The 26025-nt window shown below is 36.5% G+C and overlaps 1 protein-coding gene across 2 annotated transcripts in view; it reads left to right on the plus strand.

The window, feature by feature from the left end:
* The window catches only part of RSPH3 (radial spoke head 3), a 94712-nt gene extending 82609 nt beyond the window's left edge, over positions 1-12103 (plus strand). For both annotated transcript variants that reach the window (XM_020986713.2, XM_020986711.2), the window contains one exon: positions 10094-12103. The gene's annotated coding sequence lies outside the window, so the exon portion shown is untranslated. The remainder of the gene's footprint in view (positions 1-10093) is intronic.
* Positions 12104-26025: the final 13922 nt, after the last annotated feature.

Below are 26025 nucleotides of genomic sequence, written 5' to 3' on the forward strand. Positions count from 1 at the left end.
TGTGATGACATTTGGAATTTTCTTGGGAAATATGCTAGAGTGGTTTGCCGTTTGCTTCTCTAGCTCATTTAAGTGACGTGCCCAAGGTCACATTGCTGATAAGAGTGTGAGGCCATATTTGAATTCAGGTCTTCCTTCTTCCAGGCCTGGTGTTGTATCCACTACATCACCTAGCTGCCCCATTTACTGTGCAATTAGAACCAGAAGGAAATATCTACCTTATAATACAAATTCTCCTTTCTAACTGCTAACTCTGTGAGAAAATTTCATGCAGTCTAATCATTAACCAGGGTTCTAGTTGCAGATAAAATCCATGGCCAATAAGGTGACAAGCTAAGAGTTACTATCTACGTATTCCCCTTAGTTATCTGAAATGAGTTTTTGAATAACATAGTATAGGTAATTGCAGTTTCCATGTTAAAATAGGCATATATTCTTAAAAAATAGCTCTTTGTATTGAGGCAGTTAATGAAAACCTCAAATAACTGGAAAATCCCAAATGGATCACATAGGTAAGCCTTCCATAAAGCTATAATTTCCTCTCTAAAAGTCTCTGAGACATAACCTTGGACTAGATTCCATTTCAGTTTCATCCAATACTCATTGTCTTCCTGGCGATTGAAAAGATAAACTCCCGCAAAGAATATATACATATCATATTGTGTGTTACATTACTGTGTTGTAACTTGATTTTATATGGAAAAAATGACATTTAGAAAAGATAAGGACATGAACAAGTATCACGATTGATTTGGTTGAGAGGCATATTCACATTGATGAGATCATGGATCCATTGAACTATCAATGCTAAATTTGTGTCAATCACAAGGAAGAATCATAAGGAAGAATTAGAACAAAAGGGAAAAACTGTAAGAAAGAAAAAACTAAAAAAAGTGAAAATAGTATGCTTTGATCTGCATTCAGACTCTGGATGTGGTTAGTATTTTCCATAATGAGTGTTTTTGGACTTGTCTTAGATCATTGTATTGCTGGGAAGAGCTAGGTTAGGATTCAGACTTAACCATAAATGAGCTAAGTGAACTAGGATAAGTCACAATTTCCTTGAGCTTCCATTTCCTCCTCTGTCAAATGAGGTACCATCAGCTCTAACAGCCCTGTGAATCAGTGGGAGAAGAAAAGGAGTTTATTACATTTTCTTTGATGAAGTAGAGCTATCAGCAGAATTTCCTGGTCTTATGTTGCATATGATCAATATAGCTCTGTGTGTGTGTGTGTGTGTGTATGTGTGTATTTTGGTTTTGGAGGCAATAAGGGTTAAGTGACTTACCCAGGGTCACACAGTAAGTATCTGAGGCCACAATATAGCTTTAATGGTAAAGAAAAATAGTACAAAGAGATGATGACTGAGAATAGTTTAGAAACTTAACGATTTAAAAAGATTGACATTTATGCTATAATTGCATTACATTCATAAATTCAGAAATTACTGAAGAGGCATTGTGTAAAGCGGAAAGAACAACAGAAATGATACAGTATAGGAATTTCTAAGTTCCCCTTATTTAACATATTCTATAACAATTATACATACTTGGTGAAATGAGTGTTGTTAACTGATTTACTTCTAAAAGAGATTTGGTTCATAATAGTGTGTTTGGAACTATGTATTTTATTAAACTGCTTTAGAAGAACAAACAGCTGAGTAATAAACATTCATTTATGTTTAATTTCACAAAAAGTAAATTGTAGATTCATACATGGCACCACATATTTAGAAGTGGTAACAATTCCTAAGTTTTAAAGGTATTGCTACTGATAACAATGTTGTCAATATCTGTTATTCCAAGCTTTAACATCAATTGGATCTTTCTAATACTAACATCATCCAGAGTTTCAATTTTAATCTTAACAGTTATAATATAAGCAATCACTGTTCTGCAACATTTTAAACAAAGTATCAAGTCTGTGTTTGAAATGAGTCAGAGTGGGCAAAGTATGCTTTCATATTCTAAGTGAAGATTCATTCCTTTGGAATTATTGAAGTGAATCAGAATAACCAATGACTGATTAGACAGTTTTATCATAACCAGTAATACACAAAGAAAGAATGTGGTCTTTAAACCAGTAAAATTCAACTAATGTCTAATTAGTGTGGGTAAAGAGATTTCTATGTTTTTAAAACAAAGTTATATGAAGTTTTCTACCTCAGTAGAAACAAAGAGCTGTTTGTTTTCAGTTTACTTTTCGTCATCACAATGTAATTTGATTTCCTATTCCATTTGTGAGAATTTATTTTCTCTTTTGTTACATAAGTACCTAAATATTATCTCTTTTTTGCCTCTAGGCCCACAAAGTCTTAAATATTTACTATCTGGCTCTTTACAGAAAAGGTTTGTCAACCATTGCTTTAGAGTTTCAAATTCCAATATTAGGTAATCCAGGTTAACTGCAATATTTTCCCGATAAATTCAGCTAAGAGAAAGCTGTCACCTCATCCAAATTCATTTTGGTGTTAAGAAGCAGACGCTTTTTGAAGATTACGTGTTGATGTGGATCTCTTGTACAATCAAGTAGTGAAACAAATGCAGACAAACAAAATTCTGTGTCCCTTTGACCCTGTCAGTCCTCAACACACATAAAGAGTCCAGGTTCTCAGAGTATATCATTTCCATTTTCAGTATTTGTAAATACTGTAATATTGCCACATAATATGGAGGGAAACCTTGAAATAGATTTTGAAAATTGAACTCAAGATTTGTTACCACATGGAGCAAAATCATACCTACCCATCCATCTTAAATGGAAGAAATAATCCTGAATGCGCAGGCATACAAAAAGAACACAAGGCTTTAAATTGGTTTTTGATTGATTTTTTAAAAATTTCAGTGATATATTTTGGGTTTTCTTCATCATTAGAATAGCTTCCTGGTCTTCCTGAGTAGCCCTTCCATACTCTCCTCCTCATCTCCACCCTCTGGGTTCCCTGGATTCCTTCAAGCTCAGCTAAAATACCAGCTTTTACAGGAAGCTTTTCCTGGACCCCCTTAATGCCAGTGCCTTCCCTTTGAGATACTTCTAATTTACCATGTGCGTAGCTTGTTTGTATGTAGCTGTTGCATATTGTCTTCCCCATTAGAAAATGAGCTCCTTGTGGGCAGGGACTGTTTTTACCTTTCTTTGTATCCCCAGTGCTTAGCCCAGTGTCTGGCACGTAGGAAGTATTTAATAAATGCCTGTTGATTGACTTTTGTCTGAGAAGCTTCAGGAAGTTTTCATATTTAAAATGAAGTTGGCTTAATAATCTCTCAGCTCTAGGATTATTCTGATATTTTTATTCTTCCCTTTGAGGGTTATAGGGTATGATAACATATCCTGTAGATTGGTACGTTGTTGAAAATATTTGGTTGGGTTTTTTTTAATAACTATTATAATTTGTCATTCAAAAACCCACATCAGAAGAAGTGGACATATTTTACCCCTCAAAAAATGCATAGGAAAACTCTTCACAAGCAGGGCTGAAAGTGTTTAAAAACCAGTCATACCCAACATGTATCTGTAGCCCCAGTGGCACACCCTCAGGTGTTGGTTGGCACTCCCACTACACCTCCAAGTGGAGTTGTGCCCAAGGCTTCTGACTTCAGTAGAATTCAGTGTTCATTGACGTACTGTGTGTACAGCACTCTGCCAAGCTCTGTGAGGAACACAAAAGTAATTAAAAGGCAGAAAGATATCCTGCAGAGAGCTCTAGATTTAGAATCAGATCCACTAGGTTCACGTCCTGACTCTTTCTACCACTGGGACTTTGGGCAAGTGACTTGACCTCTTTGGACCTGGGTTTCTGTGACTGTAAAATAAAAGGTTTAGATTAGATGACCACTAAGGTCTCTTCCAATGTATGATTCTGTGAAATACATATTATTATTAAACTTGTTGCCTGTGTTCAAAAACTCCTAATCGGGTACAAAACAAGGCAAAATGTAATAAGTGCTAGAGATGTAAGAAGTACAACAATAATAACTTCACATCTACATAATGCCTTAAGGTTTACAAAGCACTCTCCTCACAACTCTATGAGATATTACAAGTATTATCCCCATTTTATAAATGAACAGACTAACTCAGGGTATTGTCACTTGACCACAGTTATACAGCTAGGAAATGTTGAATCCTAGAGCTAGAATTCAAACCCTGTTCCTAATAGTCATTGTTTTTGTTTTAACTTTGTCATGCTGTTTAAGAGAGATTAGATTATTTTCATCAGTTTACAGAGGAGATATATTTAGACTTGAAGAATAGAACTTCACTAAACAGAACACAGTGTCACGAAAGCTAAAGAAATTTGTTTGGCTTTGGAGAAGGGAAGAATTGGGGTGGGTTTTTTTTTTAAGAAGTGCTAAATAGTGTGAAAAACTGCAAGGAAGATCAAGGGAGGATGACTACCTGTTGGGTGTAGTCATTAGAAGAGGACTTTCAAGAAAAGATCTCAGTAGAGTTGTTGAAGATGCAGCCAGAAAAGAGAGTAGATTATGGAGTGAGTAGAAGGTGAAAAAACGGAAGCAGAAAATAGAGAATGCTCTTTGGAGAATTTTGGTAATGCAATAAAAGGAGAGAGTTGGGTTGGTAGCTGGACAGGGTAGCATAGTCAAGGGAAGGTATGTTTAGGATAGAGAAAATAAGGTATGTTTATGTGGTATGTATAAGGTATGTTACCTATGTTTATAGGCATAAGGAGGGAAAATCTAGTAGAGAGGCAGAGATTGAAAATGAAAAAGATGGGAGATCATCAGTAGTCCAAGGTCCTAGAAAAGAAGGAAAACAGTAAGGTCCAGGGTACTGTTGGAAGATTATTGTGAGAACAAAGAGAAGGAGAGGATGGGAAAAGACACTGGATTTTGAGTTCTAGATAAGATAATTAGGAGCTCACTTTGGATAACCTCAGTCTTTTCAGTGAAGTAGGAGATGAGGTCATTTAATGAGAAGGATGAAGGTTAAAGAGGGAGACTTCCGAAAGGAAGGAAAAGGTTTAAAAAAACTATGTCAGGGGGAGTGTGCTATATCCATAGGAAAGACCTGCACGAACTGACATAAGAGTAAATAGATCTAGGAAAATAATGTAAAACAAAGACTACAACAGTGTAAATGAAAAGAAACAAAACTCTATAATTGTAATGACCGGCCTTTGCCTGAGAGGATGTGCTTTTTGTTGTTGTTATAGGGGTAGGGGACTATGGTTCTAGAATATTGCATGTGTTAGCAATCAGAGTTGGTTTCGCTTAACTATTTAGCTTCCCCCCCCCCCTTTGTTGAAAAGGAAAGCTCACTGGGTAGGGGAGGGAACTTATTCAGAATTGACTATGATATAAAAACAAAAGTCATCAATAAAACCTTATAAAAAAGTCAATACAAGGTGAAGAAAAGGAGGTGCAGAAATGTACAATGGCAATGCAGTGAGAGTATGAGCATAAATTTCTAGTGGACCCAGCTAGCACCATTTCATAGAGAGTGAGAAAGCATGTGGTGGGGGCAGCCAGGGAAGGAGGGAGGAGTAGGAACATCTGAAGAGACCTATAAATGTAAAGAGAAATCACCGACCAACTTAGATTTTACAAAGGTGTGTGTGTAAGATGGGAGCAAGAGCAGGGAACCCTTCCAAGAATCGTATGCTAAATTCTCAAGCTTGGGTTGAGCTGGTGATCTTCAGCGGGAGAGGAAAGCTAAGGATAACAAGAAATGTTTTCCTACTTCCAAGTAAAAGGAGGATCAAAGGAAGAGATAGTGTTGCTACTTGGGAGAGTTGGAGTGATGATAACTGAAGCCAGATGGCTCAATTCTCATCTTGCTTCTGTTTCCTCTGCCAAGGGGAATGAACTTTAAACTAAAAAGGACATACCAAAAAATGTCTTCTAAGAGAGTTGATACTCAATATAAAGAAGATTATAAGAGTACCTAAGCTGCCTTTGATAAATTCAGGTTACCTGACCCAGATGAACTATGCCTTGAAGTGTTAAAAGAACTGACAGATGTGACTGTTGAGATACTGTCAGTGATATTTGGGGTTGTTTTGTTTTTTGGAAGCAAAAAATTTTTGTATTAAAATTTTTTTTTCAATTAACAAGTATTTTTTTTCTTCCTCCCATCCATCCCAGCCCCTCACCCCCTGAAAATTTTAAAACAAATTATCAGAACCCCTGTATAAGTATAGCCAAGTAAAACAAATTCCCACATTGGCCATATCCAAAAATGTATTTCTTATTTTGCATACTAGTCCATCATCCCTCTGTCAAGAGATAGGCAGCATCCTTCTTTTTCAGTCATCTGTAATCGTGACTGATCATTTAATTGAGCAGAGTTGTTAAGTTTTTCAGAATTGTTTTTTCTTACAATTTGATATTATAGTAAAAATTGCTCTTCTGATTCAGCTCATTTCACTCTGAATCAATTTGTACAAGTCTTCCAGATCTCTATAAAACTCTTTTTTCCCCATTTTTTAGAGCAAATAATATTGTATTATGTTTATATACCATAGTTTGTTCAACTGTTCCCCAATTGATGGGCATCCCCTTAGTTTTCAGTTCTTTACCACCACAAAAAGAGCTGCTATAAATATTTTTGTACATAGAGGACTTTTTCCTCTTTCTTTGATATCTTTGGGGTATTACCCTAGCAGTAGTATGTACTGTTCAGTAACTTTTGGGGCACAATTTCAAATTGTTTTCAGAATTGTTGGCCTAATTCATAGCTTTGCAAACAGTACATGTGTGCCTGTTTTCCCAAAGCCCCTCTAACATTTGTCATTTATATTTCTTTGTCATCTTTGCCAGTCTGACAGACTATGAAGTAGAACCTCAGAACTGCTTTAATTCGCATTTCTCTAATCATTTGCTATTTGGAGCATTTTTTTGGTATGCCTTAGGTGACCTGAGTTTCTTCCCTTGACGACTTCTTGTTCATATCCTTAGACTATTTATCAGTTGTGGAATGGGGTCTTAATAAGTGTGAATGTCAGACCTTTATCAAAGAGACTTAATGCAAATATTTTTCCCCTTATGTTAACTGTTTCCCTTCTAATCTTAGGTGTATTGGATTTGTTTTTGCAAAATCTTTTAAATTTTTAAATAATCCTAATTATCCATTTTATCTGATATGATCCTCTTTGTCTCTTGTTTGGTCATGAACTCTACCCTATCCGTAGAACTGGAAGGTAATTTCTTCTGTGTTCCTCTAATTGGCCTATGATGTGACCTTTTGTATGTAGGTCACATATCCATTTATATCTTGTCCCAGGATAGCTAGGTGGCACAGTGGATAGAGCCCCAGCCCTGGAGTCAGGAGGACCTGAGTTCAAATATGACCTCAGACATTTACTAGCTTTGTGACTCTGGGCAAGTCACTTAACTTTCTTTGCCTCAGTTTCCTCATCTGTAAAATGAGCTGGAGACAGAAATTGCAAATTACTCCAGTATCTTTGCCAAGAATATCCCAGATGGCATTTCAAAGAGCCAGAAACGACTGGTTGACTAAACAACAAAGCTTGTCTTCGTATGAGGTGTGAAGTATTGTTCTAAAGCCAATTTCTGCCAGGCAGCTGCCCAGTTTTCCTTGAAGTTTTTGTCACATAGTGAGTTCTTACCCCAGTACCAGATTCTTCAGGTTTATCAAACACTAGGCTCCTGCATTTGTTTACTCTGACTATTGTTTACCTAATCTGTTGTACTGATTTGCCTCTCTGTTTTTTAAAGAGTACCCAGTTGTTTTGAGAATTTCTGCTTTGTAGCGCATTTGAGATCTGGTACTGTTAAACCCCTTCCGGCTGACTTTTTTTTTTCATGATTTTTCCCACAATTATTGGCCTTTTGTGCTTCCATATGAATTTCCTTATTTTTTTCTAGTTCTATGAAGTAATCCCTTGGTAGTTTGATTGGTATGGCACTAAATAAATTAATTAATTTAAAAGAATGGTTTAATATTTTTTCCAGCTATTTTGCTCTGCCTTTGTTTCTATAAACAATGTTTTGTTCTTGTGTGTATCTTGACGGGTAGACTGCCACGTACTTTATACATTGTGTAGTTATTTTAAATGAAGTTTCTCTTTCTATTCCTGCTGAGTTTTATTGGTGTTACATAGAAAGGCTGGTGATTTGTGTGAGTTTATTTTATATCCTGCAACTTTGAAGTTATTAGTTGTTTAAGTTAATGTTTTAGTTGACTCTCTTCTGTATTATATTTTCTCAATTTCTTTTTCTTTAATGTCTCTCATATTCTGGAGTTGTACTTCTTTGTGCTCCTGTCCTTGCTTCCTATTTATTAACCAAGTAGAGCTGACTGATTCTACCCTTAGGATGGATGGATACCAGATACTTTTCTGTGTTCTTAACTACAAGCTCCAACTATTTCCATATCTCGGAGTGATGGTATTTATTGCCCCATGTTAGGCCCTTCCCCCTCAGGACAAAAAATCCAGCAATCAAGTATATGTACTTAACATTATTATAAAGAAGAATATATGGGCATATATGATATCAGTGTATTGTCATTCTTCCAGAATCATATCACTACAGATTGTAATGAGGTTGGAAAGAGTAGTATGGCATGGATTTCAAGAGAGAGGTTGTTGATTCTTGGCAGAATAGTCATCTGTATGTGACAGTGGGGAACAAGGAACAGGCTGACTTCCCCTGCCAGGCCATAATCTGTGGCAAGGAAGAAAAGAAGCAGACTTCATTGGAATGTGTATTTAAACATTTATTTATAAATAATTTGTACTTATTAAGACTCAAGGTAAATAACAGTTTCAAATACAGAAGGTTATAAGGCCCAAGTATTGGATGCTGCTAAAAAAAAAATACTGGTCAATCAGAAATGAAGATAAAGTTTGATAAAATTATAATGCAAAACAAGAGGAAAACAATTTGATTTCTAAAATTTCATATTCTCCCCATTGTTAGTGTTCTTTCCCTCCGTGAAATTTATCTGCTTCGCTTGTTTTGTATTTGCTTATGTGTGTTTTGCATCCTCCTGGCAGAGAGGTTGTTAACTTTTTTTGTGTCATAGAACTCTTGACAGCCGGATGAAGCCTGTGGATCCCAAATCAGAATAACTTTTTTAGATACGTAAAATATATAGGATTACAAAGGAAGCCAAGAATATTGAAATATGGCTATCAAAATGCTAAAAAAATAAAAGTTCACAGACTCCAGGTTAAGAACACCTGATCTAGCAATACATAAACTCCTTGAGGACAGGAAACTTTCATTTGTCTTTAGATGCTGTCCTCAGCACTTAACACAATGCCTGGCACATGATAGGTGCCAGTTTAATGTTTATTGAATTGAATTTTCCAGGTCACACATTGAGTAAAGGAAGATATACCAGTAAATGATTTTCAGATTGATTGTTGTTACTGTTCCCCCAACCACAGCTTCATATGTTTGGGAGAATGAGCTTCATTTGCCATAGCAATAAGACAAGAAAAAGAAATTGAGGGAACAAACTTGGGTAAAGAAGAAATGCAATTATCCATTTCTACAGGTGATATGCTAGCATACCAAATTATCTTTAAGACTAATAACAGAAAGTTGTGTTGTTGGGGTTTTTTAATTTCCATTAGATTATAAGGTCCTTGAGGACTATTCTTTTGCTTTTCTTTGCATCCCCGGTATGATGTCTGGCCTATAGTAAGAGCTTAATAAATGCTCATTGTTATTTTTCTTAGGTAGTATTAGCTAAGATTCATACTTATTTGCATAATATCTGTATGCTATACAAATATATGTATTCTTTGTATGCATTTTTTCTACAATATAGCAGATCAAGATAACAGTAAACATTTTTATTTGTGATTAGAGAAATATTAGTTATATTGGATGCTATGTTTCATGCACTCATGTAAAGATCACTCATGTTTTTCTCTCCCATTTTACTTATTTATTGATATATTCCCATTGAACTCCATCCTTTAGCTTTAATCACTCAGTATGTTTCAGAAAAATGGTTTATATGGAAGATGACAGAAAAACATTATGGCACTCCACTGTGAACCTCAGGTTTGGGTGATGTAGTAGTTTATTTCAGTAATATCACTGCGCCTTCCCTTAAGTGAAATTTTTATGGATTTTATGTCTCTGTCCTTACACAGGAGACCTTCATTCAAGAAGAGCATTTGTCATGCTTTGGGAAAAGAAAAGGTTCAACAGCAGTTTTCTGGACTCAGCTACTTACTGTGAAGATTGTCTTGGGTGGGGGGGAAGGGTAAGAAAAAAGTAAAGATTTATATTTTGTGGTTGGTGAATCAGTCAGTTACCATGCTCTCTTCATTTAATGTCCATTTTAACATTATGATTTTCATATCTAAATGAGAAAAACCATAATATACCTTTTGCTCATTCCAAAATTAAAGAAAGCTCAACGTAAAAAATTATACTCCTGGCCATGGCATTGACATTTCTTTTTATTTTTTCTCTTTTTTGTTGCTTGTTTGGTCCAGTTCTCTATTTCTGTGAGTGTAGGGAAAATGATTCCACCAACACAGACTTGTACGGTCTTCAACTTATATATAATCTCAGGTGGCTTCCGGGGGTGCTAAAAAATTAAGATTCAGACCTTGAATGCAAGTGTTCCTCACTCCAGGGCCCATCATATGCCATGTTATGCTGGTATTTTGAAAAATGTGTTTTGTTCTCTTTAACTACTAAAAAAAAAATTTACTAATGAAGTAGGTCCTGAGAAGACCCAGAATGCTTCAAGAAAGCACCTTAGATGTACATGTACAGTGTGGAAATTTTAGCACTTTTCCTCCCTTATTCAAAGCATTTTTAACCTACTTAGAATGCACAATAAATAAAACTATTCAGCAGATCCTGACAACTTTTAGATTCAGTAGAAGGTGCTTCTGAATATAAAACATTTTTAATTGATTACCAGTAACTGCCTAAATGGGCATTATTTTTAAATTCCCTTTTAACATTGTACTGAAAAAGCAAAATAAAGTGGTCTTGTAGGCAGCAGCCATAAGAAAACCAAAAGAAGGTAATCTGTGGAAGAAAGGACACAGGGTCACCTGGGATCCCACCCATCCAACTATACTCCGTGTTTCCTAGGACAATATTCTAAGCCCGGCATATTTATCTTCCTTAAGGATTTAGTTTTGTGGCTGTTGCTTTCCGATATCCTGTTCTCAGGACTGACGAAAATTCTCATTATCCAACATAGGACAAAAGGAGGAAAAGAGAAAGGAGGCCCCAAACCCTGGCCTGTCTGAAAGGGGGACATAGGGCTGAGAAGTAAAAGCAGAAGCAATGACACTATAGCTTCCCTATAGATCTCAAGAAAGTTGAAAGTATGGCCTAGCAGTAAATGTCATCACTCACCGCTACTAATCATTGCCTGCTTTCTAGACCTTGGAAGTTTTAGAAGCAAGGAGCAGTGTAGACCAGGATTAAACCAATTCCATGATGCTCAATTCATTGGGATCCTGACATCTCTGCCCCAGCCCCCCATCTATTTTTCACGTGCCTAACTAGTAAGATATTCTGTAAGATAGAAGGATGGATAAGATGCCTCTAATGCACATCCACCTGAGGCCTAATCTACCCCACCTTCCCAAATTGAGTTATTTGCAACCATCATGATGTAAGCCAAAATTTCTGATGTTTGCTCAGATGGAGGATAAAAGTGGAAATCACAAGGAAGCAATGGTCTATGGCAATTTATCTTCAAAAGATCATGTGTAGGGGCAGGTAGGTGGCGCAGTGGATAGAGCACCGGCCCTGGATTCAGAAGGACCTGAGTTCAAATCTGGCCTCAGACACATAACACTTACTATCTGTGTGACCCTGGGCAAGTCACTTAACCCCATTGCCTAGCCAGAAAAAAAGAAAAGATCGTGCATGGTATGGTTAGAACATTTCTACAGTGAAAAATTATAATAATATCTGTATTTTCAGGTAAACTCAGTAAAAGCAAATACTTACATGCTAAGACAATATTATTTTGTAAAAATCACTGGAACATTGAGACTTATAGAGTAAAATGAAAGTATCCTAAGGGGCCAGTGTTCTAACAAAAGTATTGTGTCAACACTCTTTTGTCAGTTCTGATTAATATTGAATGGCTGAAGAGCAATGTTAATAAAAGACAGTTTACCAACTTCTAAGTTTATTTCACTTCAATTTAACATTTATTAATAAGACCTAAATAATACCCTTATTGCATCAAAAATCAAAAGGAATCAATTAATCTGCTGGAAAGCTACTCAGTAGCTATTTGACTATTCCTGAAGTTAAAGTACTCAATTAAAAAGTTTATTATTTTTTAATAGTGTACATTTAAAGGTCCAGTGCCAGATTGCATAATTGAAGAAACAGTCTAGCTAAAATTAGGCCCATAACCAGATTGGCCTCAAGGTGATACATATTTTGGACACAACTTATAGAAGATAGACCTGCTAAGTTCTAGTGGATGCAACCACAGTTGTTGGAGGGATTACACATACCTATGAAACCATAGGTCCTTGAAGCATAAGATACACTGGATGAATGATGTAACATTAATGAACATATTGACCCTATCCTCGAGGTGCTTCCAATGACAAAGTAAAAGACAGGCCGACCCAAAGTAAGCCGAGGTCAGAAAGGAGAAAATGAAAAGATGATGGCATAAGAAAAGCCTTTGGCTCCCTACGTATCGAGGTTCTTCTCTTTCTCTTGTGTGAAGTTTAACTTTCTTTTCATCAACACTGCCTCTGGTGATACAGGCACATAGTAAATAACGTCATGGCAGATTTGGGCAATTTGTATTGCTTGAAAAACTAGATTAACAGTAACAAAAGAGTTTTGATTTGTAGCTGTCTTAAAATATCCATTTAGAGGAGGAGGGAAAATACCATTTATTATACAAATACCTAACAGTGAAACTCTATATTTTGACTCTTTGACTAACTATCTGTATGTGTTTAGGTAAGTAATTTTACCTTTCTGGACCTGTTTGCCTCATCTGTAAAATTCAGGAGTTGGACTAGATTGTCTACCTAGGGTCCTTTAAACTGGCGTTGTAAAGAACTAGCATGCTCTTAGGGAAAGTATTTTAACTCTTTTAGTTCACTGGGGCATCTTTCTATACAGGGTGTCCCAAAAGTCTTAGTGTATGCTTAAGCCATTAAAGCTTCAAACAATGTATTAAGACTGTTTAGGTGAGCCATATATATTTTGTTATGGTACTGAGCAGATTGAGAAGGTTAGATGTGTATTACCCACAAACCTGATTTTCCCCAGTGCCTAGCTTGAGTAGCTATTCTTCACCTATGATTTTTTGTGGGTTCTAGGATAGTTCGTTGTTTGAAGACTCAGTGTTAAAGGACATTGTACTGATTTCTAAATTGCTTTGACACTTAACAGTCTGCCGCAGATTCCCAGGGAAGAAGTTAAGCTTTTAAGGACTATCAAATGCCATTTAAGTCAGAGAAGCAGTGCCCATTTCAAAGTACAAACCAGTCACATTAAAATGAGAAGCAATTAGAACCAGCTGCTCTTCTCAGAGTCTCTTAAGATTTGGGGAATCCAGTGTGTCTAGAGAATAACAAAATAATGCCTAAATAAATTTATTTCCCTTACCACATAGAACATAGGCCCTTAGTGTTTTAGAAGGTTATCCCCAAAATACCAAAGCAGTGAAATCTAGGGAACACAAATAACTAAGTTAGCATAAACATCTGGGACCAAGCATTCAGGAAATGCATAAAATGCTCACAGATCACTATTTGAATTTCAACAGATTTTTAAAATGATGAAATTCCATATCCTTAAAAACCCAAACTTCTTTCCTTTCTATTTAGTGCTTCCCTTGAAGTCATGCAAACTGATCATTTATAGTGCAAGAATTTTTTCTTTAATGTTTTGTTAGCAACTAAATAACAATACTAACTGTATTTGACTAGTAACTATTATTTAAATTCATTACTTCACATAAAGTATCATGATGGAACCAGTATAACAACTGTAGATTAAGAGCTGGCCTCAGAGTAGGGCATTCATGGGCTCAAGACCTGCCTCTGGGGAAGTGGAGCCAAGATGGTAAAGTAGAGGAAGCATTCCAGCCAAACCCTCCCAAAATTCCCTTCCAAACAACTTTAAAGTGATGTAGCTAACAATAGGTCAGGGTAAGATATTTCTCCAGCCCAAGGCAACTTAGGAGATTGGAAGAGAGATCTGTGATGCTGGGGTGGGGGCCAGCCCAGAATGCACACAGCAGCAGCAACAGCTGTGGGTCTTGGAAGCGGCTGTCCTAGCAGCAGCAACAGTATCAATGGCTCCAGGAGCTCTTACCAAAGAAGCAGTAAAGGCACTGGGCAACTGGTCAGGAAGAGATTATAGGGGAGCCCTGCAGCGCTGGGCATAGGACCAGGCACTGTTTGTCAACTCCGGGCAAAATACCCAGTTCTGGGTTGCTGTTTATCGTGGAGAGGAGCACTTGTCCTCACAAGGGAGCAGAGGCCCTGGTTGCCATCCCAGGGTATAATGGAGTGCTAACACTATGGCAGCAAGAGAGAAGGGGCCTTTCTTGGATAAAATTAGAAGTTAAAAAATAGGTTGGGAAAATGAACAACTAACAAAAAAACAACTTTGCCATACTACCTGTCACCATGTTGACAGGGGTGATCGAGACACAAACCAAGAAGAAAATGATATGGAAAACAGCTACAAGCAAAGTCTCAAAGGACAATGCAAATTTGAACAAACCCAACAAGAATTCCTGGAAGAGGATTCTAGAAAAATGGTGCCATAAGGCAGGAAATTGCTTGGCTCTCCTAAATTCTCCCACAAACAATATAAAATAATGCCTCAAAGCATGTTTTGAGCAGCAAAAATAAAAGGGTAAAGCAGTTGTCCAGCCTAAGACAACTTGGGAGGATGTTAGGAAAGACAACCCCCCAGAGTGGTGGTTTGACCCAATTAAAGTGCAAATACTGGGCAGATACTGCCAAATCAACAAACAAGAAGTGGCTGTGTTGGGCTGCACCCTCAGCTTTGGAACTTTCTCCCCACAGACAATGTGGGGGTCAAGCAGCTGGTCAGGGAAGATTTCAGGGCCTGATGTGGTCCTGGGCTGTGGCTGTAAGAAGTGAGCACATGCCACTGAGTGCAGTCACAGAGGTCAGGGATCCTGCTGGCTGTGGGCACTCACAGAGTCCCTGGTTGTGATTCCAAGGCAGAGGGGTGAACTGGAACTTACAACTGTGGAAGAGCCTTCTGGAAACAATTTGCAGTGATAGCATTGCAAGGGTCTGTTCGTGGCTCAGGGGTAGAGAGGAATACCTGAAGTCAGGTCCCTGTATAGAGCTCAGAAAACAACAGCACAAAAACCCTGAAGCGTGAGATATCCCCTGTACCTCAGGACTAGAGCCCGACTTTAACACAAAGTTAACAGAGAAGAAATAAGCCACTAAAATAATAATAATAATAATAATAAGCAAAAGAGAAGGAACCCAATCATAGATAGCTACTATGGTGATAGAGAAGATTTTGGTTCAAACTCAGAAGAAGATAGAAAAGTTAAACAGCTAGTTCTTTCTTGAAGGAAAAAGCAAAATGGTCACAAGTCCCAAAAGAGTTTTTGGAAGAGCTCAAAAAGGACTTTAAAAATCAAATAAGAGAGGCTGAGGAAAAATCAGGGGAAAAAAAGTAAGAGTAATGTAAGAAAATCAAGAGAATTGTAAAAAGAAAGTCAACCAATTGGAAAGAGATCCAAAAACTTACAGATGAAAATAACTCCTTAAAAATTAGAATTGGGCAAGGGGAAGCTAATGACTTCATAAGATATTAAGAAATAATAGCAAAATCAAAAGAATGAAAAAATAGAAGACAATGTCAAACATCTCATTAGAAAAACAACTGAAAACAGATGAAGGAGAAACCGTGTAAGAATTTTTAGACTACCTGAAAGTTGGGATTTTTAAAAATCTAGATATTGTACTTCAAGAGATTAGTAAGGATGATATTATTAAGGAAAATTGTCCTAAAGTTTTAGAACAAGAGAGTAAAATAGAAATTTAAAAAATCCAATTACCCCCTGAAAGAGATCCCATAATGAAAACTCACAAGAATATCATAGCTAAGTTTCAAAGCTCCCAGATCAAGGAGACAATACTACAAGCAACTAGGGGGAAAAAAAAAAGTTAAGTACAGTGGAGCTACAGTCAGGATAATACAAGACTTAGCTTCTACATTAAAAGACCAAAGATCAGGGCAGCTGGGTGGCACAAAACACTCACTAGCTGTGTGACTCTGGGCAAGTCATTTAACCACAATTGCCACACACACACACACACACACACACACACACACACACACACACACACACACACACACACACCCCAAAGGTCATGGAACAATATATTCAAAGAGCAAAGGAACTGGGCTTTCAACCAAGAATAACTTACCATAACTTACCTAGCGAAGCTGTGTGGTATCCTAAATGGGGAGGTGTGGGGGGGGGGGGTGCAGGGGATGGATATTTAATGAACTAAAGGATTTTCCAGTATTTGTGAAGAAAAAGACCAAAACTAAATCGAAATTTACTAGACTCAGTAGAAACGAGAAGATAAACATTAAAGACCAATTATAAAGGACTTAATAAGGTCAAAATCTTTACTTCTTATATGGGAAAATGTGATCTGTAACTCTTAAAAATGTTATCATTGTGTAGTTTGAAAGAGTACATATAGAAGGCTTGGGATTGAGTTGAATATGATGGGTAGGGAGAAGTAAAAGGGAGCAGTTGTCTCATACAAATTAGGTATGAATAGAAGTGTAGGTGGTGAGGTGAAGGGTGGTAGCGCTAGAACCTTATTCTCATCAAAACTAGGTTCAAGAGGGAATAATATACATCTAGAAGGGTATAAAAGGCTTAAGTTACAAAGAAATAGGGTGAGGGAATAGGATAAGGGAGGAACTGAGGGTGTGCAGATCGAGAAAAAGGAGGGTAAAAGGAGAGCAAGGGAGGGATTCTTAAAAGGGCATGTAAACTAAGGGATAAGAGGGTAAGGGGAGAGGATAAGGGAGGGGTCCCTAAAAGGGGGAGAGGATAAGGGAGGGACTCTTAGAAAGAGTGCAGGTTAGAGAGGCAGTGGGTTGGAAGGCAGTTGGATGTTTGAAGGGGGATAGGCTAAAAAGAGGGAAAGAAGGATAAACAGTGATGAAAAATAGGATGGAGGGAAATGCACAAGTAGTAACTATAACTTTGAATGTGAACAGGATGAACTCACTCATAGAATGGAAACAGCAGAATGGATTAAAAACCAGAATCTAACAATCTGTTGTTTACAAGGGACATGTTTAAAAATGAGAGATACGCATAGAGTAAAAATAAAGGGTTGGAGTAGAATTTATTATGCTTCAGCTAATGCAAAAATAAATAAAGCAGGGTAGCAATCATGATCTCAGACAAAGTTAAAGCTAAAGTAGATTTAATTAAAAGAGATAAACAGGGAAACAACGTTATGAGAAAAGGTACCATAGATAATGAAGTAATACCGACACTAAATCTTTATGCACCCATGCTATAAAATCCAGAATTTTAAAGGAAAAGCTAAATGAAGTATAGATGGAAATAGATAGCAAAACTATAATAGTGGGACACTTCAATCTTCCCCTCTCAGAAGGAAATAAATCTAACCAAAAAATAAGAAAGAAGTCAAAGAGAAGAATAGAATCTTAGATAAGGTAGATATGATAAATATCTGGAGAGAATTGAATGGAAATAGAAAGGAATAGACCTTTTCCTTAGCAACATATAATACCTTTACATACAGAACAGCAGAAATATTAAGTATATCCTCAGCTCATAATGCAACAACAATTATATGTCATAAGAGATCATGAAAGCACAGATTAAAAATTCATTGAAGACTAAATAACCTAATCTTAAAGAATAAATGGGTTAAAGAACAGGCCATGGAAATAATAAATAATTAAAGAGAATGATAATAATGAAACAACCTATCAAAACCTATGGGGTGCAACAAAAGCAGTAATCAGAGGAATATTTGTATCTCTAAATGTTTACATCAATAAAGTAAAGAGCAGACCAATGAATTAGGTATGCAACTTAAAAAACTAGGAAAAATACAAATTAAAAATCCCCAATTAAACATCAAATTGGAAATCCTAAAACTTAAAGATGAGATTAATAAAACTGAATGTAAGAAAATAATTGAATTAATAAATAAAACTAGAAGTTGGTTTTATTAAAAAACCAATAAAATAAACCATTGGTTAATATGATAAAAAAGAAAACCAAATTACTAGTATTAAAAATGAAAATGATGAATATATCACTAGTGAAGATGAAATCAAAGCAATTATTAGGAGTTATTTTGCCCAATTATGTGCTAATAAATGTAGCAGTTTAAGTGAAATTGAAGAATATTTACCAAAATATAAATTGCCTAGATTAACAGAAGATGAAATAAAACATCTAAATAAACCTATTTTAGGGGGTCAAATGAACAAGCCATAAATGAACTTCCTAAGAAAAAAGCATCAGAACCAGATGAATTTACAAGTGGATTCTTCCAAACATTTAAAGACCAGCTAATTCTAATATTAAATAAATTATTTGGAATAATAGGCAAAAAAGGAATCCTACCAGACTCCTTTTATGAAACAAATATAGTGCTGATACTTAAACCAGGAAGAGCAAAAACAAAAAGAAAATTATACACCAATTTCATTAATGAATATGGATATAAGAATTCTAAATAAAATACTAGCCAGGAAACTACAATAATACATCAGAAAGATTACACATGGTGACCAAATGGGGCTTATGCTAGAAATGTAAGGATGGTTTAACATAAGGAAAACTATTAACATAGTTGATTATATCAATAACAAAAGTAACAAAAATTATATGATTATAGGAATAGATGTAGAAAAAGCTTTTGACAAAATATAACACTCATTCCTATTAAGAATTGACCATATATTAGGACACAAAAACCTCACAAACAAATACAGAAAGGCAGAAATATCAAATGCACTCTTTTTGGAGAATAAAATAAAAAGCCTTGGAAACATAGATTAAAAATAATTGGAAATTAAATAACCTAATCCTAAAGAATTAGTGGGTCAAAGAACATCATAGAAATATTAATTTCATTAAAAATAATGGCAACAGTCAGACAACATACAAAAATTTTAGGGATGCAGCCAAAGCAGTACTTAGAGGAAAATTTGTGTCTCTAAACACATTATCAGTAAAAGAGCAGATCAGTGAATTGAGTGTGCAACTAAAAAAATTAGAACAAATTTTAATTCCCCACTTAAATACTAAAATAGAAATACTGAAAATCAAAGGAGAGATTAATAAAATTGAATGAAAAAATTGAATTAATAAATAAAACTAGGAGCTAGTTTTATTAAAAAGATAAATGGTTAATTTTATTTTTTAAAAAAATAGCTCAAAAGATTGTTCTTGGGCAAAAAAATGCCTCTTAATAATTGCTTTGATTTCTTCACTAGTGATATATTCATCATTTACATTTTTAATACTAGTAATTTGGTTTTCTTTTTTATCATATTAACCAATAGTTTATTTTATTGGTTTTTTTTTAATAAAACCAACTTCTAATTTTATATTAATTCAATGATTTTCTTACAAAAGATTATACACTAGATAATGAAATTCTACCCATTTCCACTTGTGTGCTACTCCATTCTGCTACCACAGGAGGGAGCACTCTGACCACCACCACCATGACATAGTTTCCCTACCTAAATTAACTCAAATACGACCTCTGACTTCTGCTCAAAGAATTAAGCTTACTGTTATTTATAATACATTTACTCAGCCACTGTTAAATACTCTCAATGTATAAGACAAAGTCTTTTGTGGGATATGTAGATTCCAAGAATTCAAGAATCATGAATATGATCAAGATGTGTTCTCTGCCTTGAAGGTATGTATAATTTAGTGAAGGAAGATAACAAAATTACTGCAATGCAAAACAACATGTGATAAATGTTACAAGAGAGATATAATCAAAGTCCAATAGGAAATAGATTTGATTTGATTATGATCTGATTAATCAGATAAGACTTTGAATCAATTAAATATATTAAGATAAACTGTGCTTCAAAAAAAAAAGGTAGTATTTGAGGTGGACCTTGAAGTACAAGCAAATTAGTTAAACATTTGCTAAACTTAACTATGCTTCAAGGAACAAGTGGTATTTGAGGTGGGCTTTGAAGGATGAGCAAATAGACGAGTTTTCAACAGGCAAATTTGGGAGAAGAGAGACAAAATGAGCAAAGTCAGGCAATAAGAAAGTATAAGGAATATTTGAATGATGGTAAGCAAATTTGGTTCAAGCAAAGTCCATGTGGGAGAATTATATGAGAGAAGACTAAAAATGTATGTGGGAGCCAAATACATAATGGTAATAGTTATGCCAAACAATATTACAGGAATTATTTTTAAAAAAAGTAATAATGACATGGCATCTTTTAAATACAAAGATGATGGTACTTGCCTATCATTAATATCACATTCATTCTTAATTTTGTTTTTGTCTTTTTCCAGTAATGGTGATTGGTTGGTACTAATCATCCATAGCCATTAAACTGGTCCTTATAATCAAGTTTAGGGGAGTAGTTTGAAACCATATAGTTGAGAAGCAATGTGATATAATGGAAAGAGCCCTAGACTGAGTCAGAAAGAAACCTGGGTTCAATCCTGCCTTGTTAGCTATCTCTACCTGTACAAGTCACTCTCTGTGCCTGTTTCCTCAACAGTAAAATGGGGGTGATACCTATAGTCCTGATCTCAAAGGGCTGTTGTCAGGATCAAATGATACAATGTATGTAAAGTACTTTGCAAACCTTAAAACTTCCTGTATGTCATTATTACATTATACCTTAATGTAATAATATAAATTAACCCATGAAGGAATAACACTCACAATCCTGGCTCCAGCAGCACCATATTCAAACCAATCTATAGGATCTCAGATCTAGTATGCTTCCTTTTAATGATTCTGTCCATTTTAATTCATTCATTCGTTCATTGAATAAATATCCATTGAACACCTTATATGATGGAAGGGGGAACAGGTGTAGTGCTAAAACGCTGAAGGACACCTTGTATGTATAAAACTGAGACAGATAAGTGGTACAGTGTATAGAGCACTGCACCTGGCATCAGGAAGACCTGAGTTCAAGTCAAGCCACAGGCACTTTTAGCTGCATGACCCTGATCAAGTCAGTTAACTTCTGTCTGTAAGATAGGAATAATAGTAACATTTCCTAAGGTTGTTTGTGAAAATCAAATAAGATAATATTTGTAAAGTATTTTGCAAATCTTCAAGTGCTGTATAAATGCTAGCTCTTATTAAGCCTAGTTCAGTGCCTGAAATAATGTCCTGGTTAAAGCTATATTTTAAAAAATCTTATTCTAAATAAGTAATGGATATTTGGTTTTCTAAAATGATAAGTATTAAATGCACAAGCAAAATCATTCCAATTTTAAAGACCACATTAAAGCCTTTCAAGAAAATTGAGTAGTAGCAATATGGTATGAGCCAAAAATGAGAGTTTATAGAGAGAAGAAACCTGCTTTTTCTAGTCTGACGAATTTCACCATCTCATAAGTATTCCTTCCATCAGTGTAGACAATAACACTGACATGTCTTTTCATCCTGTACAGTTCTTATCAATGATTGCCAATAAATCCTCTGTAAAGGATCTCTCTGACACACTGGATGTCTCTTTGGGGACATCATATATACCAGTGTAATACTCAGGATGACCATCTGTTTGCTAAGCCCTGTTCAAACTGGGCTGGGCTGCATGATTATCCCATTTCTTTTTGTGGTCATAAATGGCTTTGATGTCTTTTTATAGGATCATAGACAGAGCTAGGATATGTTGGGTATCCACCTCTGGTGTGAAGGCTTGCCAAGCTCTTTTCAGGGCTGCTGAACCACCTTTGGCATTCACCTTCAACCAATTCTCACCCACAGTTCCAAGAAGTTGTAATATGCACAGTACCCATACTCTGATAAAACCACCTTGGCAGATAGACTAAACCAGGTTGAGGGTAACTGACAGACCTCAAACACCTGGGGAATTAGGGGGATATCTACCCCAAGCATGTGAAGGCTTCTCCTGGTAGAACAGGTGAATGAGAACAATTTGTTCCAATGGCCATGAAAATGGCTGAAGCAGACACTGTGCAGTGCTGAGAACTTGGTCAGATATTGAAGATGCCGAGGTCATCCACTGCATCCCATGCCATCACCAGTCATCCTGACTTTTGTCTTGCCACTGGACTTCAATCACTCTGGAAGAAAGAGTGAGTCTAACGACTTTATGCAACTCTGCCTCACTCAAATCCAAATCACTTGAGAGTCAAGACATCATCTCATGATGTCATGGATCCTCTTACAATGAAGGACAAACAGGGGCAGCTAGGTGGCACAGTGAATAGAGCACCAGCCCTGAAGTCAGAAGGACCTGAGTTCAAATCCAGCCTCAGACCAATCCAGCCTTGACACTTACTAGCTGTGTGACCCTGGTTAAGTCACTTAACCCCAACTGCCTAAAAATAAAAAAATAAGATAAAATAAAACAATGAAAGACAAACAGCAACAGATATACAGAGCTATAATAAGCCTTAGAGATAATCTTCAGGGGATTTTCACCTTTTCTGTGTCATTGACTCCTTTGGTGATCTGGGGAAGTTTATGGACTCATTTATGCCAGGGTTTACAACCTATGATCCTAGATCTCAATAACCCAGGGTCTTCTCCAAACTAGGATGAGTCATGGCAGTGGTAGCCCTTATGTAGATTGCTGACTCACAGAAAATTTAATCTTCTTCGGAGAATATGTGCACTTTTTCATCCCTTGAGCAAAACATAATACCAAATAATCCTTTGCCATCTGTCTAGAAGGAATCTCTGGGAATCCCAGAATGCTTCCTTCCCCTGTGTTCCCCAGCAAGAGAGGAAAAGATTGAGATGGTTGGTGAATGTGAGCTCCCAACCTAGCCACCTGACATGGAACCATTATGAAAGACTCTGTAATTATAAAATTATTTATAAAATGGTTAGTTTTGGGAGATAAATTGAATGCCAGTTCCCTGCCTTGCCTCTTGAATCAGAATTCACCTTTTGCCCTGGATCTCCACTCTTGCAACCATTTTCCTGCTGTTGTCTCAAGATCTTAAATTTTGGTGCTCTAAAGAAATCCTGATAGCAAAAGGGTCTAGTCTTTTGATTTATGATTACTTGAAGCCCATTTTGGAGCTCACACTATTTCTCAAGAATGGCGCTGATTTGCTTTCCCTAATTCTGGTGCTTTTGCTCACCTCTGGCAAAGGGATATTTTCAGGCTTTATTGCTAGCTCCAGTTTTGAGTAAGATTAAGCGCTACCATCACCTTGACTGCCGTTAGGATTCTGGCCATGGGAATGGTTCATCTTGGAACATGACTCCCTTGACTCCCACGATGCTTCAGTTTTCCCCTGCCCCACCAAGAAAACCTCTCCATCATTTATCTTACTCCATGATTACCTTAGAGCAGGGGTGGAGAACCTGCCTTAGAGGTTAGGGAATATTTCTTTTTTTGAGGCTCCCTTAATCCTGCTTTCAGTCAATCAAACATTTTATTACATTTTTACTATGTACCAAGCACTATAGTTCCTGCCCCCAAAGAGCTTATATTCTAAAGAGGAAGACAACATGTAAATTAACACATACAAGATATCAACAGTAAATGGAAGGTAATCTCAGAGGGGAGAACACTAGTGGTTTAGAGGACTAGTAAAGGCCTCCTGCAGAAGGTGGCAAGTGAGTGGAGACTTGAACACAGACAAGGAAACTTAGAGGTGAAGATGAGAAGGGAAAGTATTCCAAGCATGGCAGATAGAGCAAAGACACAAAGAGAGAGTGTTCTGTGGGAGGAACAGCAAACAGAAAAATGTAACTGAGTCACCAAGAGCAAGGAGGATGGTAAGTTACAAGAAGGCCAGAAAGGTAGGAAGGGCTCAGCAATCCTGAATTTATAAATCAGTAATCTAGAGGGAAAGACACCTATTTATTTAAACTTTTTCTTATTGAAGTTAACAAGACCAAGTGCTGTTCAGCCATTTTCAGTGTCTGTGACCCTATTTCTGGTTTTCTTTGCAAAGATTCTGGAGTGGTTTGCCATTTCCTTCTCCAGCTCATTTTACAGATGAGGAAACTGAGGCAAACAGGGTTAAATGACTTGCCCAGGAGCACACAGAGCTAGTCAGTGTCTGAGGCCAGATTTGAACGCAGGAAGATGATTTTTCCTGACTTCAGGTCCAGCACTCCTTTAAACAGAAGGCCTATCCATGATGGGGCAAGGATTTGTAGTAGGTCACAGGAAGACTACTGAAATTGTAGCTTTCTCTGAAACATAGTATCTAAACTCACACCTTGTCTTTTTGAATCACTTATCCAATAGAGTGAGTTTTGGTGGCTTATTCTAAGGCAGAAGGGACAGACAGTTTGGGAGCTATCCAGCTGACAATCCAAGTATTTCAACATATTAGTGCTTTATGGGGCTACATTAATTTGGTTAAAAATGTAAGTCACCACGAGAGTTGCTTCCTTCTGCAAAGTTGTCTTATGCTACAGCATTACAACCACATGTCCTGAGGTAGCTGGCTGACACAATGAATAGGACCCTGGACCTGAAGTCAGGAAGTCCTGGGCGAAAATCCAGCTTCAGACACTATCTAGCTACAAGACCCTGGGCAAGTCACTTAATGACTGTCTGCCTCAGTTTCCTCAAATGTAAAATGGGGATAAGGAAAGCACGTACCTCAGAAGGTTGTTGCAAAGGTCAAATGAGATATTTGTAAAGCACTCAGCACCGTGCCTCACATATAGTAGCTACTTATTTTGTTCCCTTCCTCACCCAACCGCCATGAAGCATGAAAATGTAATTAATAGCCACTTCTGGGCTTTTGGGAAACCAGAATTACTTGTGCCACAAAAATGGAAGCAGCAGCCCTACATTTTGAATGCCTAGCAGCCAGGGGAAGAGCTGTTGCAGAGGAATCAGACAGGGCTAGGAGCATGAATTTTACCCGGCCTCAGAAATAACTATGCATGAGGTATAGCAATATGTTAGTGACGTGAAGAAAGGAGATACTTCTAGCTGGACAGAGTCAAGTCCCCCAATGGGATAATGCCTCCATATGCTCCAATATGGTTATGGCTCTAGAATCAGGATACCTGTGTTCTAATTGACCTCACTTTTCTGTGTGAATTCGGGAAATTATTTCACATCTCTGGACTTCAGTTTTTTTAATGTGCAGGTATCACAGTATAGTGGAATATGATTTGGAGTCAGTCCTGGGTTTGAAATCCAGGTATGCAACCACCTTTGTGACCTTAGGCAAGTCAAATACTATCTATGCCTAAACTCCTCAACTACAAAATGAGGGAGTCAGATTAGATCAAAGATTCTTAAAGCTTTTTATTATGGACCTCTTTTGGCAGTCTGGTGAAGCCTAGGGACCCCTTCTCAAAATAATGTCTTTAAATGCATAAAATAAAATACAAGTCCATGGACCCAGGTTAAGAACCCCTGAACTAGATGAATTCTAATGTCCTACTATCACCATGAATTGATGAAACATTGGATAGTATCAAAAATAAGACCATGTCCTAGGAGTAACTCCCCACCTCCCACTTTATTTATTTTTAAATTTTTATTTATTTTATTTTTAATTTATGGAATAACATAAGCACTTCCATAACACAGTATAATTTAAAAAAAGATTGCATATGAAACTGCAAATCTGTTAAATATATAATAAAGTTATTATGTAAGTTTCTTTTTTTCTCTTTTTTCCTTCCCTCCCTCCCCCCCCAAGATGGCTACTATTAGACACAAATATATATATGTATATATGTACATATATATGTATGTATGTATGTATGTATACACATATATGTAAAATAATTTCATACATATTTCTATTTATCAGTTCTTTCTCTGGATGCAGATAGTGTCTTCCTTCATATGTCCCTTGTAGTTA

Source organism: Phascolarctos cinereus, unplaced genomic scaffold, assembly GCF_003287225.1.
Source record: "Phascolarctos cinereus isolate Bilbo 61053 unplaced genomic scaffold, phaCin_HiC Scaffold_5;HRSCAF=322, whole genome shotgun sequence".
Lineage (NCBI taxonomy): Eukaryota > Metazoa > Chordata > Mammalia > Diprotodontia > Phascolarctidae > Phascolarctos > Phascolarctos cinereus.